The sequence below is a fragment of the Lampetra fluviatilis genome, chromosome 29 (assembly GCF_964198595.1).
Source record: "Lampetra fluviatilis chromosome 29, kcLamFluv1.1, whole genome shotgun sequence".
Lineage (NCBI taxonomy): Eukaryota > Metazoa > Chordata > Hyperoartia > Petromyzontiformes > Petromyzontidae > Lampetra > Lampetra fluviatilis.
The window spans coordinates 10,674,424-10,691,981 of NC_136303.1; positions in this window are offsets into that span (position 1 = coordinate 10,674,424).

Consider the following 17,558-nt stretch of genomic DNA (forward strand, 5'->3'; position numbering starts at 1 on the left):
GTGTGAAAAGCTAAAAAACTACTATGGCTGTACAATAATAAGGCAACTAGAGTTTGGCTTGGTTGATGACATCTTTCCAATGATTGCTTAGTTTAAAACCATCTTCTCAGTTGAAGTTGTGTCTATGTTTGTATATCTGGATGGCTTCATGGAAAAATCTTTGGTAGTAACCGGGAAGTTTGCAGAGTACTTTGTTATCGGAGAAAACGATATCATGAGAACCCGCTGTGTTGAAACAATGATCAGCTCTGGCCGAATAATTAGTTATGCCGTGTTTCAAATCTGATTTGTGCTCGCGAATTCGGTCAGAAATATGTAATTTCGTCTCCCCGATATAGCAGTCACCACAGGTACAACTCAATCATTGTTTCAACACAGCGGGTTCTCATGATATTGTTTTCTCCAATACCGAAGTACTCTGCAAACCTCCCGGTTACTACCAAAGATTTGTCCATGAAGCGATCCAGATATACAAACATAGACACAACTTCAACCGAGAGGATGGTTTGAAACTAAGCAATCATTGGAAAGATGTCATCAACCGAGCCAAACTCTAGCTGCCTTATAATTGTACAACCATAGTAGTTGTTTAGCTTTTCACACACTGCTTGCCTGCAACCCACTGGCATGCAAAACAAAAGGCGGCATAATCCTTGCTCGCTTATCTACTTACGCCATCTACATCACAAGACCTCGGCTGCAGCTCCAGGCATAGTCGCAGTTGCAGCACTGGTCGTCCACCTCACCAGCTTATAACCCCCCCCCCCAACGGCCCATCCTGGCTCCTCCCCTTAACCAGTATATAAGGTCGCGTCTCTTAGAGCTCTCTTCACTTGATACAGTAATTTTGCTGTGACGGTTCCACCTGAAGACGGAGGCTTGTGTTGCCTCCGAAACGTCGTGATTTAATTTTTTATTTTTAACCTACGTGACTTTACCGAAAAAACTAAAGAGTATGGATCCTTGCAGTCACGAAAGTTTCAAATCTAGAACGTATTACATATGTAGTGACATCACGGATATCACTGTATGGTGCCAGCCCTAGAGGGGCACTGCGTGCGATGTACTCACATCACGGACATCACGTATGTGGCAACATCGTGAATGTCACTGAGTAATGCCGGCTCTAGCGAGGCATGGCGTGCGATGCATTGTCATCGCGGATACCCCGTAGGTGGGTGCAGTACCAGCCCTCGCGGCGGCTCGGTGAGCGCTGGGATAGCGCAGTGGCACCATGCGTGGCGTGCAGTGCTGACTCCTACAGGAGGGAGTGTGGGAGTGTCAGCCATGGGAAGAGGTTACCCTAGGCCATGGCACTCTGGTTGACCCTGGAAGTCACGTGACAAGTAAGATCTACACAGGGGGCCACAAGTGGGGGCTAGGGGGTGGTCACGTGACTGGGTAAGATCTGACGGGAAAGGTCGAGAGAGAGCCAGAGCTCTCTCGAAGGTGGGTGTGGCCGGGAGCATATAAGTGGGGTTCCCACAGGGACCGTTTCTACTGTCATCTGAAGATCTACTATCTACATTCTACGTCGTCGAAGAAGAAGTCACCAACACGTGGCAAGGACCCAAGCCAGGGTCCCGTTCGTAGTAGCTAACTCACAGTGTGATTAGCGTAGTTAGCCTGGTGGTCCACCACCATAGGTTATCTGGTAAAAGGGCAGTAACCCTTTTGTGTTACATGTTGGTGAAAATAAATGTGTTGTCTCCAGAGAGAAAGTCTGCGACTCAATTGAATCCACTACACATATTTGCTCAATGTAAAACTTGCAACACTCAATGTATATAATGATCACTACCACACCCTGCCACCTTTGTCTCCCCTCTGCTGGCTTCTCATTAAGGCTTAACCAACCTAAGGAAATCCCAAGACATGCTCATATCCCACTTATCACTGATGTGCATGGGTGGGAATAGAACCCAGGTGACTGAAACTGGCTGAAACCGTGTACTAATCACGACATTCCTACCTCTCACACAAACCCACACTTGTACACACTCATTCTCAGAAGTAGAAAAATCATATTTTACGACCAAGAGAAACTTGAATTTGTATTCAAGAGTAGTAAGGTCAAGTGACTCGACTGCAGTCAAACTTCTTCAGGCTTTTTGGCTTCCGCCTTATTTTGAAGTTTCTCCTACACGCACCTTTTACAATTGCCATTTAAACAGTGGCTCGCTTAGTTTGACCTTTGAAATTATCATTCAATGATGATAAGTAAACTCTACAGGAGAGATTAAAACAAAAAGTTGCATTACAAATTGCTCACACTGAGTTGACACTTCTGTGAGTGGCATGAGAAGGCACTGGCTGTGTGGTGCCACCCATCATGAGACATTCGTAATGTGGTGTGGTTGAGTGCACTTGATTTACTCAGCATTTAGGCGCCTATAGAATACGACTCTGTGGTGAGTACCACTATGTCAACAAGGGTTGGTCCTAAGAATAACATTGGTCCCACTACTAGATCAGGGCTCTATAGGAGATGAATGACACTCCATGCTTTGAGTAAGAAAGCTAGGTTTAAAACTTTCCTTAAAACCAGTTTTGTTGAAGTCAGTCATTGGCACATTCATCACTCTTTGAACCCCATGCAGTGCCTGGCATACCAAAGAACTTATAAAAATAATATATTCGCTGTTTCTGTGGTAGGTTCTACAAGGCCAAGTATTGCACATGGCATCACCTCCAATCACATGGCTCCCCACCAGAAACCCCATGTGCAAATGTATCTTGAGCCCACTTGTGCAGCCTTCTTCATTTTAGATACTTGTATATGCACGGCAAACAGCTAAAGCACAATTTTTTGTATGCAATTACAGTATCGAAAATGCTAAACATGTATATACTAAATCCCTTATCTGTTCTATTAAGTGTTGCTTATTTAAATAAAAGTTAAAAAGAATATAAATGTATGCAACCTGCCAAAACACATCCTACTCACAGGGAAAACATAAGTAATTAATGTTTTGCAGAAGATATTACTTGATAAGAAAAACAACAATGTTTGTTTAATTAGCAAGTCAAATTCAATCGTAAGTACATTTAGTAATTGCTCCAATCATGTAGGCAAGGATATCACAGAGGTACTATGTTCCACAGACGACTATTGTCTGAACAGTAGGAATACATGTTGCTATGTAGTTTTAGCAAATTAAGTATTTTGCCGGTATATTTGTTATATTTGTCAAATTGAGACATTTACAAACAGGGCCTACGTTTTTTTAACAAAACAATAACTGGATCTTTAGTGTCGAATGTGAAGCAGATGGCACAGATTGTGGCACAGTACACCTGCAGTATTAACCAGGGGAGGCACTGGGCTTGAACAGTGAACCTCTGCAAACAAAAGGCCATTTAATATTAATACGTAAAGCTTATGACAAAAACAGGGTAAGGGAATATAATCATATGTAGCCGGTGCACCCTGCCCCCTCTCCTCCTGTCGTGAATCCTTTCGAGTGGGGGGGGGGTACAGGTTAGCTAAATAGAAAACAATACAAATAATAAAGTTTAGAGACCTTGAGCAGCTGAACACCAGGGGGTTCGTGAAAAGGAAAAACTTAATTTAAAAGGTCATCTTCATAAGGGGAAATTGCATATCTGCAATAGCGATCAGAGATACATAGCTATCAACCTATACGGGTTACCCATATTCTTGTACAGGAAAATTGAGTGTTCAGGTCCATACGGCGTACAGCTGTTTCAATGCCGGCAAAACATGTTTTTGTCTATTTGTTTGTGTTTCTCCCTTGTTATGGGACTTTGTAGAATGAACGTTGATATTTGGTTTGTAATAAGGTAGGCACTGATAAGGGGTTGACAGGTATGGACATGCCATCCAAGTCACAACACTGCAGCTGAATTGTTCGGTGCAGAAGACAGCCCAAATCTCAATTGTGATAAAAGCCACTTTTCATATTTAACAACATTTAACATACATATTATTTTATAAACATTTAACCAGAAACATTTTAATATCTAACATCCAACATCTGCCCAAACCATCTGTAGCACCTCCTACAGCCCCAGCTAATACATCAACAAGACAGCACGTACTTATACAATAATTAATTTTTAAATGAAATTGCATTAACAAAATGTAAATTAGAGAAATTATATTATACTGACAATAAACATTCAACAATTATTCTTTCATGTTGTACCTTCCCAATGAAGAGCGCAACGCAATTACAATAAGACCAAATGTTATAAAACTATTACAAAAAAAAGATTCGTTCATGAAGCCATCCATATTTATAGACACAGCCACAATTTCAACCGAGAAGATGGGTACAAACTGAGCAATCATTGGAAGGATGCTATTAACCAGTTTAAGTCATAATTGGCTGTGATGTTTCCATCCTACCTTCCGATGTTAGATATTTGCGGCTTTCTGATTTAAAAATGTCTCAGCCACCTCTTGCGCCGACGTGGCTGCGGCTCTGCGATCTTACATTATATGCTAATTTCTCTCACATTAACATAACCACCTCCGCGCGCTCGTCGTGGAGGTCGTCCTCGGGTCTGCCATTAACATGCTAATCTCTCTTACATTAACATAGCCACCTCTGCTCGCTAGTCGTGGAGGTCGTCATCAAATCTTAAATTAACATGCTAATTTATCTCACATTAACATAGCCACCTCTGCGCGCTTCTCGTGGACGTCGCCCTCTGATCTGCCATTAACATGCTAATTTCTCACATTAACATCAAGAGCCCCGCCCACTTCGTTTATTACCCTTTGGGCTACACCCATTTCAAACCTTTAAAACAGTCTGCCTCAGCAGCTTTCCTCTCTTTTTTTCAGCCTGATGACGACCGCTTGCGTTGCGATCGAAACATCTTGGTTTTTTGTTATTTTTGTTATTTTCTTTGAACGTATCTACGTGACTTTACCGCAAGACCCAAAGAATATATTGAAATCAACTTTATCGATTCGAAAGTCGTTTATTGTGCATATTTTCCATTCCCACCAATAACTCAACCGACAGTCAATTGACACTGCCGAGTTCCAAGTAATATTAATTTAAGTTATATATTAATATCGGAGATAATAATAAAACGCACCTGGTTATCTATGCAAATTGTGTCTTAGGTTCCCATATGCCAGAGTGCACAATTACACAGTGCGTGTGATTAATCACAGGCGAGCACACAACCGCTACAACATACACATCACATTTCAACAAACACGTATAAACTACGTATATATTAATTAATACAGACACGTACTGTATATTGTATAGTAGTATTACTGTATTGTTTCACTTACCTTGAACAATGATGAATGCAAATATATGCGCATGTAAATGAATGGATGCAAATGTAAATAAATGGATACATATCAATGAGTGCAAATATCAACTAAACACAAGTGAAAATATCAATACATAAATTAATTAATAGTATATGGTATGATGTATCCGTAGCTATAATGATGCACCTCCGATTAACACGGTTGGCTACGTATTGGACATGTTCAAAAAGAAGAGCTTCATAGCTCATCGGTTCCCTCCAGTATAAGTAAATATTCTGATAACGTTAACACAGTACTTGCAATTTATTGTACAGTCGTAATACGCGATTGTGGAACAGTAAAATACTTTGTGAATCAGAGGGGAGTGACGTGGGGGGGGGAGATCCACGCGGCTGCCATGTTTCGCTACAGTAATTCGTGTCAGGTGACATTTAATATGCAACCCCTCGAATGTAAAACAAAGTGCGACAATGTAAAACATTTACAAGCTTGGGCAAGGCAGCAAAACAAAAGCAAACATAGCCCAAGAACAACACAGCGTCCCTCAATAAAAGTGTGCATTAAAATGTAACAAAGAATACGTGGGTAAGGATTAAAGTTATGAATCGCGTTTGTAAATGCAGTGGAGTATCCAGAACTAATCTTCTGCTCGATAATATTTTTTGAATGAAGATTTAGGATGTTAAGGGTGGAAACAAGGTTGCTGCAAAACTTTGTTGCTGCAATAGCAAAGGCTTTGTCAACGTTTCCTGTTCTTGGGATAGTTAAAAGGAAATTAGGACATTTTCTGTTTCTTGGGTTTAACAATGGGGTTAATGTATTAAGTACAGCGCAGATTTGCCAATGCAGATTTTAGGGATGAGCAGGGTCCAATGTAGATGTCGTCTCGCATCAAGTGATGTGAGATTCGATTTTAAGTAGAGATCACAAATTGCCCAGAATGATCAAGATTTCATCAAATATTGGAAGCTAAATAGGGTTGAGCCTGGATAGTGCTTCGATGGGTGACCACCACGCATACCGGATTGTCATAGGCAATTCCGGGGTTATGTGGTGGTTAGCAGAGGGCACTGCAGTAACATCTATTGTTGACTGTGATTCTATGCTCCCACAGTACAATGAAATATGGTCAGGTAACCTCCAGTGTGGTGTGGCTATCATCCAACAGTGAATTTACAGAAAGGCTGAACATGTGTAGCTAGACGTGTATTGATCTGAATTTTACCCAGGACCTTAATTTCAAAAGAACAGTGTTGCCTAAATATCTTGTAAACTGTATAGGAAGGAATAACTATAAAATTAACCTTACTATTGTGTGTCATCTTGTGGGGCACTGGCATAAGCAAAACACACTGGCCTAGAAAAGAGCTAAAGTAAGATTCCCCGTGAACCAAAGAAGCTAGCCTTGTTTAAGTACAGACTACCCTCGTTCAGCAAGAGTTGAATACCATAACGGCGGTGGCATGGCCCAGCGGCAGTACTTTCGCCGCCTGCAGAGATGCCCAGTAACAGTCTAGCAGGATACCCTGTAACCTAGAGTATGTGCCGTCCAATTCACAGTGGACGTAAAATAAGGTCATTTTAAGAAGATGAGGCCATTGTGTGGCCTTCATGGTCCAAACTCCTCAAATGTTTTGAATCACTCGTCAAATATTTAAGTGGGAAACTCATGGCAATCGTTGCCCCCTGTACTACGATATTTTGCAGGGTTCTTCCAGAAATAAGTCTTGAGACGCAGTGATGCTATCTTGGATATTCATTTGTTCATCACGAATAGTCAGCGACGGACCATTATGCCATACGTGTGACCTCTTGCGACAGCATTCACGAAAATTTATCTTGTTGCCAAACCGGTGTCTCGAGTAATTTGTTTGATCTGCATCATTCCTTTGAGGGTCGCAGCCCACTTCGAACAATAGCGGCCAACTGAAGTAGGCAATTTGTTGCTGAAATTTGCGCATCAAGACAGGCGACCTGTCCAAAAAGTGAGAACCTCGAACTAAGCTCTTGATTGCTAGGAGACCGGTTGCAGATGCAACAGTGACATTTCTGACGAAGTTGAATCGTTGGATGCCAAAAAGGTGTCTTTTGGGCATGGCATGTGAAAAGACTGCTGCCGATCCAAATCAGTTTGAAGCAATCTCCAGGCCTCCGCAGCATATAACAAAGCTGACAAAACAGAGCACTGGTAGACTCTCAAGTTGGTGCCCAGACTTAACCGTTTCTGAGATCAAATGCAGTTCAGACCATTCATTATTCAAGAGGCCAGGCCGATCTAGTACATGAAATCAGGTCTACATAGGCCATCAGTGGTCTGTGCAGATCCCAGGTAGACACTGTTTTGCCTTTGATTATGCAGGGTGCTTCTGCAGGTACGGAGCCCAAGTTCTGGACTTTTGATTTTCTGCCATGAAACAGTTATTCCCATGTTTGTTGCATTGTTGTGGACATATTGGAGAACTGTTGTGAAAGTTATATGCTTCTCAACAAACAAGGCTGGATCATCAACGTAGTCCATGCCAATGAAGTGGTGCCGGCCAAGCATGCATCATTGACATACTTTAGATGTGGTCTTGAATTGTGAGGAAAGTCCGGACTCGACACAAACCCTTACATTTGTGCCTGCATGCACATAATTCCCAAGGTCTAGAAGGAAAAAAAGTGTTAATTAAAATAATGGACCAATCCTTCAATGAACTAATCTCTGAAATGTAAATGTCTTGTTTTCAGACCGCATCAGATTATGCCAAGATCATCCACCCCGATGACATCGTCAACGTCATCTTGCTTTTCGTGCAAGTCTGGCTGTGGCTGCAATCCCGAAAGGTAAGGGGACTGCTCATCATCACCGATGCAATTAGTCTGAGTAAAACAAATCCTGGCTTCTGATTAAAGACCAGTTAGGAGGCTTAGCGTGAATGGCTCACAAATGGAAGTTGCGAATTCAAATCCTGGATGGTGGTTGAGTCAGCCCATCATCCCTCCGGGTTTAATTAAATAGGTATCACTTTGTGAGGAAATCAACAGTGGTTGTTCTATGAACAGACAATCACATCCTATAGGAATGTGTAATTTATATCCCTGCTTTCATGCTCATTTGAGCAGGATATCCATTGGCTCTTGACATGACCTGCTATGAGGAGGAGCTGCCATTGTGTAATGGTTATCCCATTGCACATGAAATGCAAAGTTTACTTGAAAAATGGGCAAACCACAGTCGATCAAACTCTTTCAACACATCTAGTCAGTGTGGAAGAATAGACAAATTGCCCTCGAGAGCTTTCTCTAGTGGCAGCAAGCATAGATCATTAAATGTAATTGTATTCACTGATTGTGGTAGCATGGAATCCTGTGGGATGGAGACAGCATCTTGGAGGTTTTCATCCAGCTATAGATAGAACACAGCTACTTAAAAAAAAATCTTGCTTTTGTTTTTTTCAAAGGACCTGTCATGGCCCACCTGCAAAAAGATCAGGACTGTGTGTCGCAACATGAATACATTTCAATATGAACTCGAAAAAGCCCAAAGTAAAATGAATAAAAGACTTCCGAAATCTTTGGTCACCATTGGAAACGTTGCTCATGAAGACATTGACCTGACACCTTCCTGAAATGGACAAGAAACAACCAAAGTTTACGTCTTCTTCATGCCCAAAACATACAGCCGTGAGATTAAACTATATACAGATACACAGACTGTTGGGGAAAAGTGCTGTGGAAGGCTGGCATGGAACACAAGGGGGTGGGTGGCAAACACCATGCCCTTTCTCTCCAAAACTGACATTTACGCACAACACCAGGGACTCATTTGAGGCCAAGTCGACCGAGGGGAGGTCCAGGACCAGTTCAGATATCATCACTGGTGTTGGTGGCCTTGAACTGGAAATTAACTCGGGTGGCACCACCACCACCCATGCATACACGCACACACTGATACACAAACACACACATTCGTATACACACTTGTATGTACTTGAATGCTGTTATTGGTGCCACTAATGAAGTAAAACAAAAAATTCAACTGCCTCTGAATGTTGTCCACGTTTACTCGTTCTTAACTGCTGTCCAGTGTAGAAATAGACCAAAATACGTTTTACGGCTCTCTAGAGCTCCTTATAATCGAGGCCCTTCCACCAGCAATGGTCTCAATAAGCAATTGCAGGACTGCACCTTTACCTTATTGTTTATATTTAGCTCCCGAACAAGCTTGATTTCGAACTGGCCGTAGCAGCTACTGTAAACAGATCCATTGCCTTCACCGCCCCCATTAGAATATGGTTTCCAGCACCAATAGAAAACCGGCACAGCAATGATTGACCTCTCTGCTGCTGCCTTTGACACCATTTGGCCTCATGGCCGCCTGCTGAAGATACCCAATATCATCCGATGCTGGTTTACTCCACAAACAATCGATGTGGAGCTCAGCAACAGTACTTTCAGGGTACACCTCTCAATGGTAAATACAGCCGCAAGATAATTGTGAAAAACAATAGCCTCCCTCACTAGCACTGGGACGATTTAGTACTCACACCGGAAATGATTTAACATACCTGTAAGTGCCCTGCCATGTACATAATCTCGAAAGTTCCTGTGCAGGTGACATAGTCCTTTCTGCACAGGGCACAAACCCCCAAAACATTGCTAATACTTCAGCAGCTGATCAAACTTCATTGGGGGTATATTTTTGTTACTGCATGCAGACTCCTAAGAAATCCCTCAAAAACCACTTATGCTTTCCACCTCAAAAATCAAGCAGCAGATGCCACCATTGATGTGTCATGTGATAGCTCAGCGTGCTGTGACACTACTCTAAAATATCTTGGGGTTATCAAGGACAGAAGCCTCTCCTTCAAGGCCCACATGAGCCAAATCCGTGAAAAGACCAAATCAAGAATGGCCCTGCTGCATAAATGTACAGGAACAACCTAGGGTGCTCTCAGCTTATGTGCTGCGAACTGCTACCCTCTCATCGATCTACTCAGTGGCAATATATTGTGCTCCAGCCTGGTCTGGGAGCTGATCCACAAGACTGATATATACACAAACAATGCAATGTGCATCATAACTGGAACACTGAAACAGACACCAACCCTCTGGCTCCCTGTTCTGGAGAACATTCTTGCCAACGACAAGCACCAACCAACCCTTCACCAACCAAGAGCTCAACGTTCAGCTCTTGGTTGTCACCATCCTAGAATATCATCCAGCTCTGAAATAACGCTTGCGAAGAGAGTGGAACAACGCTAGCATCCATAATAAACACCTCATCCTAGACCCAAATATCAAACCTCCTAGCTTTGACATTCCTCGAAGACAAGGTGGAACCATCAACCGTACTAGAACATCATTAGGTTGGTGCACACATCTTCATCATGAATGGAACATTAAAGACAAAAGCCACATTGCGATTGTGGGCATATAACCAAAACTATGGACCATATAGTAAACCAATGTAAATGGAGCTCCTTCAACAAAGGAGGAATAGCAAGAGAAGGGGAATAGCTAAATGACAGCATTCTGGTGTTTGCCATTTCATATCACGCATCACCATTAAACCAGTATAGTAGAACTGCTCAATGCACAATGAACGGTACATATATATACACCACTTGAGGCCATACGTACGTAAATGAAACAACATGCAATGAGCTTTCGAATAAAACATTCAACAATTTAGTATGGTGATATTTGTGATTGCGATTTTATTAAAGCATCAATTGTGTTTTCACAACAAGTCATTTTTGTCAAGGTTTATGATGCGTAGCTGGAAAGGTTAAAATGGCCAAACATGTAAATAGCTACTAATTATTTGCTGGTATTCGTTAAGTGCTGTTTTATTGTAGCACTTCAATTTGCGAAGGATTGAACGTGAAAAGAAAAACTCATTCACGTTTTTTCTTACACTTTACCAGGAACATTTCTTATTACTTTTAGCACCACCCCAGACAATATTAAATTCAGCAACATTGAGATATCCTGGGAGGTTTCTTGAGGTGAAAACAACTCTTTAAAAAAAATGCATGCATCTTCCTCGGCAAATGTCTGTTCAATAAAAAAAAAAATCCATAACATACCGGTACTGCAAACGTGGAATTTCCTCTCGTTTCAATCTTGTCTTGACATCCCCGACGACATCACTGTCTCTCTCTCTACCTTTCCTTGTGAAGTCATCCTCATCTTGTCACCCTAAGATCGGGCGAGTATTTCTACCCTCGGCTCACGCAGGTATCAAGCACTAACACGTTGATCCTCGCCCGTGCATCGATGGTTCATATTTAATGTGCCAATCAATGTATTGAGCGACTGGGTGTTGCCATGGAGTGATCTTGGACTGTTGTTGTCTTGCTATCTTGCTCAAGCTTGCATTTTAGTGTTGAAAAGTCGTACATTTACTATAGTTTATTTATTTTCATTCAGTTTATCCTTTCATCTATTTTGCACTCCTATCGTTTTTTGCATCGTTTCTTATTGTAACTTGCTGAACCACCCCTACTGGACACCTGAGAAAAGAGCTTCATAGCTCATCGGATTCTTACAGTCTAAATACTGATTCTGATTCTGCCCAAAGAAATCGACTATGTAGATTGGACTATCTTCCGTAAAAAAAACCCTACGTGGTATCCCTCCACGCAGTACAGAAAAACCTAAACTGGCCGAATCAGCTTTCTGAGTAAGGATAAAGAGTTATGTCTTTGAGTTGTGCGCCTTTTGGCGTCATCTGGTCCAACCCATATGAGACTAGGCTCTAAGGAAAGCTGTCTCGGGTGTGGATCAATCAACTTTAAGGACAGTGCACATTATCAGAGTTATGTTCTTTTGTTTGTATTATGACTGCAGGTATTGCGGTCTATGCAAACATGACTCCTTGTAAAAAGGTGTCAGTTTTGTTTCCAGATAGAAGGGTAAAGAACCAATTATCATATTTTTACTGGCAAATGAGGTTCCCATAGTGAAGGATAAAGAGGTCCGGCATACTGTAAATTATTTAGTAATTTTAATAACAATTATTATTTAAACTTGTAGCGCACACAGTATTCACTCATCGAAAGAGAAAGAATTACTCCGAGGCTCGAGGACCCACAAACAAGCAGCAAAGGTAAGATCCAGCACCGAATTCTCCCACAGGTCCTGTGGTCCTCGATATACGAAGGTGTTATTGGGCAATTAACGAGTGATTAGATGTAGGAGGAAACCTGAGCACTAGTGAGGGTTTAAAACATTCAGGCTCGGTTGCCAACGACCAACCCCTGGGTTTAACTAAACTGGGTTGTGCGAGGAAAGGTACGGATCCTTGATCTGGACACGCTCCAGTCACGTACAGTATTTCGTGTCAAGTCATTTAAAATACGACCCCTCGAATATCAACCAAGCACGACAATGCAAAAAAGAATCGAGAATATTTACCAATGCGAAATTTATTCATAAGTGTGCTGTTTCGGTGACGTCACAGCGAGATTGTATTTTCACAGCGATTTGGTCACGTGGCCGCTCCTCACGGCCCTCGTGACAGTGACGTCACGGGAGTGAAGCGCACTTCGCTGGCGATCATTTTCTGGAGAGGCCGCTTTTCCAGCTCACTCCTCGAAAATGTTTAAGCTCATTACCTTGATGGTGATGTCGGCGATATTGTGGCAACATGTTCGCATTACTCCACCGAGTGCTTGGGAGAAAAAAACAACCTTCAACCCGGAGGAGAACTCCACAAGCGCTCCTGAATCTGGCCAACTTGGGCCCCCGGTCAAGCAACCACCGATGGACGGCACCAAATGTGACCATGAGGGCAGACGGGCCAAGAAAGAGTTCTTGGCTCAAGGAACGCCCTGCACTGCTAAGCCGGAGCAAGGGCTTGACGACATTGGATTCCACACGGACGGAAGGACTTTATTTTTGTAGAATATACGTATATCTATATATATATAAAAGGGAAATTTGTGAATGTGTGTCTGTTCGAAATGTTTAGCATACTTCCCGACATGCAACAAACTTGAAATTTGGCATATGAGTAGCTTCCAGACTGTACACAATGCAAAAAGTATACAACTAGACTTTTGTTTGGGGGGGCGGGGGGAGGGGCGCAATAATGGATATATTTTGACACGGCAAGTGAGCGGTGACGTCACATCTGTGATGTCACCCGCATGCGGCAGCGTCACGCAGTGTGCCTACTGACATCACGCAGTGTGCCTGCTGACGTCACCCCCCCCCCACCCTCCGAGTAGGCCGTGTATTCATCCAAGACAAGAATCCAAGTCCCGGGCGAAGCCGGGTAGTAAAGGTAGTAACGTATACAGTAATTGCTTTGTGGTGGCACTGTGAAGGGTGGGTTGATAGCCTTTGACCAAATCAGAATCATGATTTATATCCTGGAAAAAAATCCGATGAGCTATGAAGCTCTTTTTACACAGGTCCAGTAGGGATGGGTCAGAAAATTACAATACAAAAAAACGACAGGATGACAACGTATAGGATAATTAAGCAAATCACTAAAATAAAACAATAAAATAGATCAAGTACAGGTGTGTCTCGCTTACAAGCGAGAAATTTTCCGCGGAAATTGCTCGTTAAGTAAAAATGCGTTAAACGATCACAGTTTTGCCATTGACTTCCATGTTAAAAGACGTGTTACTTTTCAGCCCCAACATTTCCCACTCTTGAACAATACAAATGATATTAATATTAAAAGAAAGTAACAAAATCAAATTTCACCATTACCACACATGAAGAACTACAGTGAATGCAGGAGCCTGATCTCAGCATCTGCAATTTATTAGCGCCACCCTCCCTTCGACCCCCCCGTTCCAGATGGCCGCAGAAGCGGATCTGATAGCGCGCGATACAACCAAACAACTGCGGCCCTGGCGCCACGGCACGCATTTCATCAATCGGTTTCCGCTCGTTTCGCAAATGATTGCTCGTTTTGCGAACAGACTGGGTTAAATAAAAATTGCTCATTATAACGAATTCTCGCAAAAATAAGGATGCCCTTGGCCAATTTCCAAGCAAGGCTGCAAAACGACAGCAAAAACAGTCCCTGACAACACATAGTCCCTCAATAAAATTGTACGTGAAAATGTCACAAACAATACATGGGAAGCATTAAAGTTACGAATCACATTTAGAAATGCGGTGGTATCCAGACCTAATCTTCTGCTTGATAACATTATTTGAAGGAAAATTTTCGATATTAATGGTGGAAACAAGGTTGCTCCGAAACGTTGGTGCTGCAATGGCAAAGGCTTTGTTACCTATTTCTCTTCTTGTTCTTGGGAGATTAAGAGGAAATTAGATGGATGTCTTATGTTTCTTGGGTTTAACAATGGGGTTAATACTGGTAGGAACCTCCTGGTTACACCAGCCCACAGCGGATTATTGTGTCCGTCCGTCGTGCATCCAAAAATGGGAGGGGTGGGGCTGGGTGGAGAGGGGGGGGTTGGGAGGGGCTGAGTGTGGAGGGTGGGGAGGGGCTGGGTGGGGAGGGGCTGGGTGGGGAGGGTGGGGCTGGATGGGGAGGGGAGGGGCTGGTCACCCCGTGGTGCCCTTATCAACGTTTAACATACTCACGCCAGCTTGTGCCCGCCCTCACAGTCGGCCAAATTTGCGGAATACACCACGCCGCCGTTGACCCTGGCCATTGACCGAGCTACCCAACATTCCTACCAGCTCCGAACTAGATCAGTTAGACAAGACACTCTACAAATCACACTTATCTTTGACAGCAACAATGTCCACATCGGATTGGGAACATGTAGACAATGACTGCCTCTTCAGCTGCCGCTATGTCGACCAAATGTAAGGACAACTTGATATCCAAATTTAACCGCCTCTCTAACAAGAGACCGGACCCACACACCGAAAAGCTAGACATTAACAAAGTCGTAATTAATCGCAGTAACAGTCTATTTCTGATGGTCTGAAATCCGTTTTAGCTAAAGGGCTAAACTTTGCAGTCACACCTAGACACATACCAGTTAATGATATCATTGCCCAAGTAGATGTGGCTCTCAAGGGCCTGGGTCACATCGCTGCAGACGTAGCAAGATCTGAAATCGCTGTAACCCTCAAAAACGCTAAGATGCCAGCTAGCAACATCAGCAAAGATGAGCGTTTTGATTTAGCTCAATTAAAAAAGAGGGATGACATTGTCATCCTCTCAGCCGACAAAGGCAATGCCACTGTCATCATGGACAAAATAGGATACAACACCAACATTCAAGAGCTACTCAACGATGGCAGCTATACAAAAATAAAAAGAGACCCCACCAACAGCCTCGTCATTAAAACCAACAAAATCATTTCTGATTCAACCGCATTAATTGATCAGACCAAACAGTTCTCGTTGAAACCTTCTGCAGCCAGGCCACCAAGATTATATGGCTTTCCAAAGATACATAAAGAAGATACACCCCTTCGTCCCATTGTCTCTACTATCAACCCCCCCACCTACAAACTGGCTCGTTTTTTGTCTGAAATCCTGCGGCTTTTCACTGGAAAAACCACCTCTGTGGTACTAAACTCTACTTACCTAGTATCGACAATCAAGGGAATGTCCTTGTCCCCAGACGACCTGCTTGTCAGTTTTGATGTGGTTTCCTTATTCACCAAAGTTCTTGTACCTGACACCATCGCAATCATTGAAGACTTGGTTCATCAAGGACTGAATACTGAGGTACCCCCCCTGGTTAGACACTGCTTAACCAATACATACTTCACCTGGAATGGAACTTTCTACAAACAAACCGAGGGCACCCCAATGAGCTCCCCCCTATCTTCGGTTATAGCCAACGTTTTCATGGAGAAATTTGAGACTGACGCCATCCAGACTGCCAATCTACGCCCGACCTTATGGAAGAGGTATGTAGATGACACTTTTGTTATATGGCCACATGGCCGGCCTGCTCTAGACCAATTCCTCGACCACATCAATTCCATACACCCAGCCATCAGATTCACCATGGAAGTCGAAAAAAATGGCAAGCTACCCTTTTTGGATGTCCTAATTAAAAGGAGACCTGATGGTTCAATGAGCCACTCTGTCTACAGGATAGCTACCCATACGGATGCTTACCTAAAACCGGATTCCCACCACCATCCATCCCAGAAGAATTCCCTCATCAAGACTCTACACCATAGAGCCCAATGCATCTCCGACCAGGAACACATTGCCAGTGAACTCAAGCACGTACGCCAAGCTCTTAAGGCTAATGGTTACTCCGACTACACAATCCGCAAAGCCATCACTCCAACCATCAAGAAGGATCCGGTTGAGAAGCCATTCAAAACCATCACCTTACCCTACATTGCGGGGGTCCCAAAAAAGATCTCCAAAATCCTGAATAAACACAAGATCCAGGTCCGATTCAACACGGTACATAAAATCCGTTATCTGGTCCCGTCTGTAAAAGATGTGGTTCCAGACATACAGTACCCTGGCGTCTACAAACTAAGTTGCCTCTGTGGTAGCAGTTACATTGGAGAAACCAAACGACATGTCTCGGACCGCATCCGTGAACATTAAGCACACCTGAATCACGGTAGGACAAACACCTCAGCCATGGCAGATCACTGTTACAATTCAGTGGGCTCACATGACATTGACTTCTCCAAGACAGAGGTTCTCTGCAAGCCATCTGGCTACCATGAGAGATTCGTTCATGAGGCGATCCACATATACAAACACAGAGACAATTTCAACCGAGAAGATGGATTCTGGCTCAGCAATCATTGGAAGGACGTAATAAACCATTTCGGATCTTAACTGATTGTGTTCACGTTTATGGTGACTTTCAGACCACAGTCCACTCACTGGCATTGACTATATATATTTTGTATTCTCCGCAGGGAATGGAGTCTTTGCTCCACTGCAAGTCTCCGGTCACCACTCTCCCATTGACATATTTCATTGCTTCCTCTTAGTACCTTTCACGCGACGGTCAATGGTATAGTGTATAGCAGATTGTATAATAATAAATAGTTATAAAGTGTAATGTTTAATATAATGTATGAGGTAATATATAGCATCGTAATTGTATAGTGAATATACAGCAGTGTGGTATACAGTAGGGTGGGTAGAATAATACAGTGTAATATTACAATGTATAGGGTGGTGTATAGTAACGCAGTAAATAATTTAATGTTGGGTTTGTCTATGGCAGTATATAGTATAGTAATGCAGTATATAATTTAATGTTGGGTTTGTCTATGGCAGTATATAGTACGGGGTAGATCCGTGTGATGTAAGGAAAAAAGTTTAGCTGGAGGCATATTATATTTTTTGCGAAATAGAATTGTAATGTAT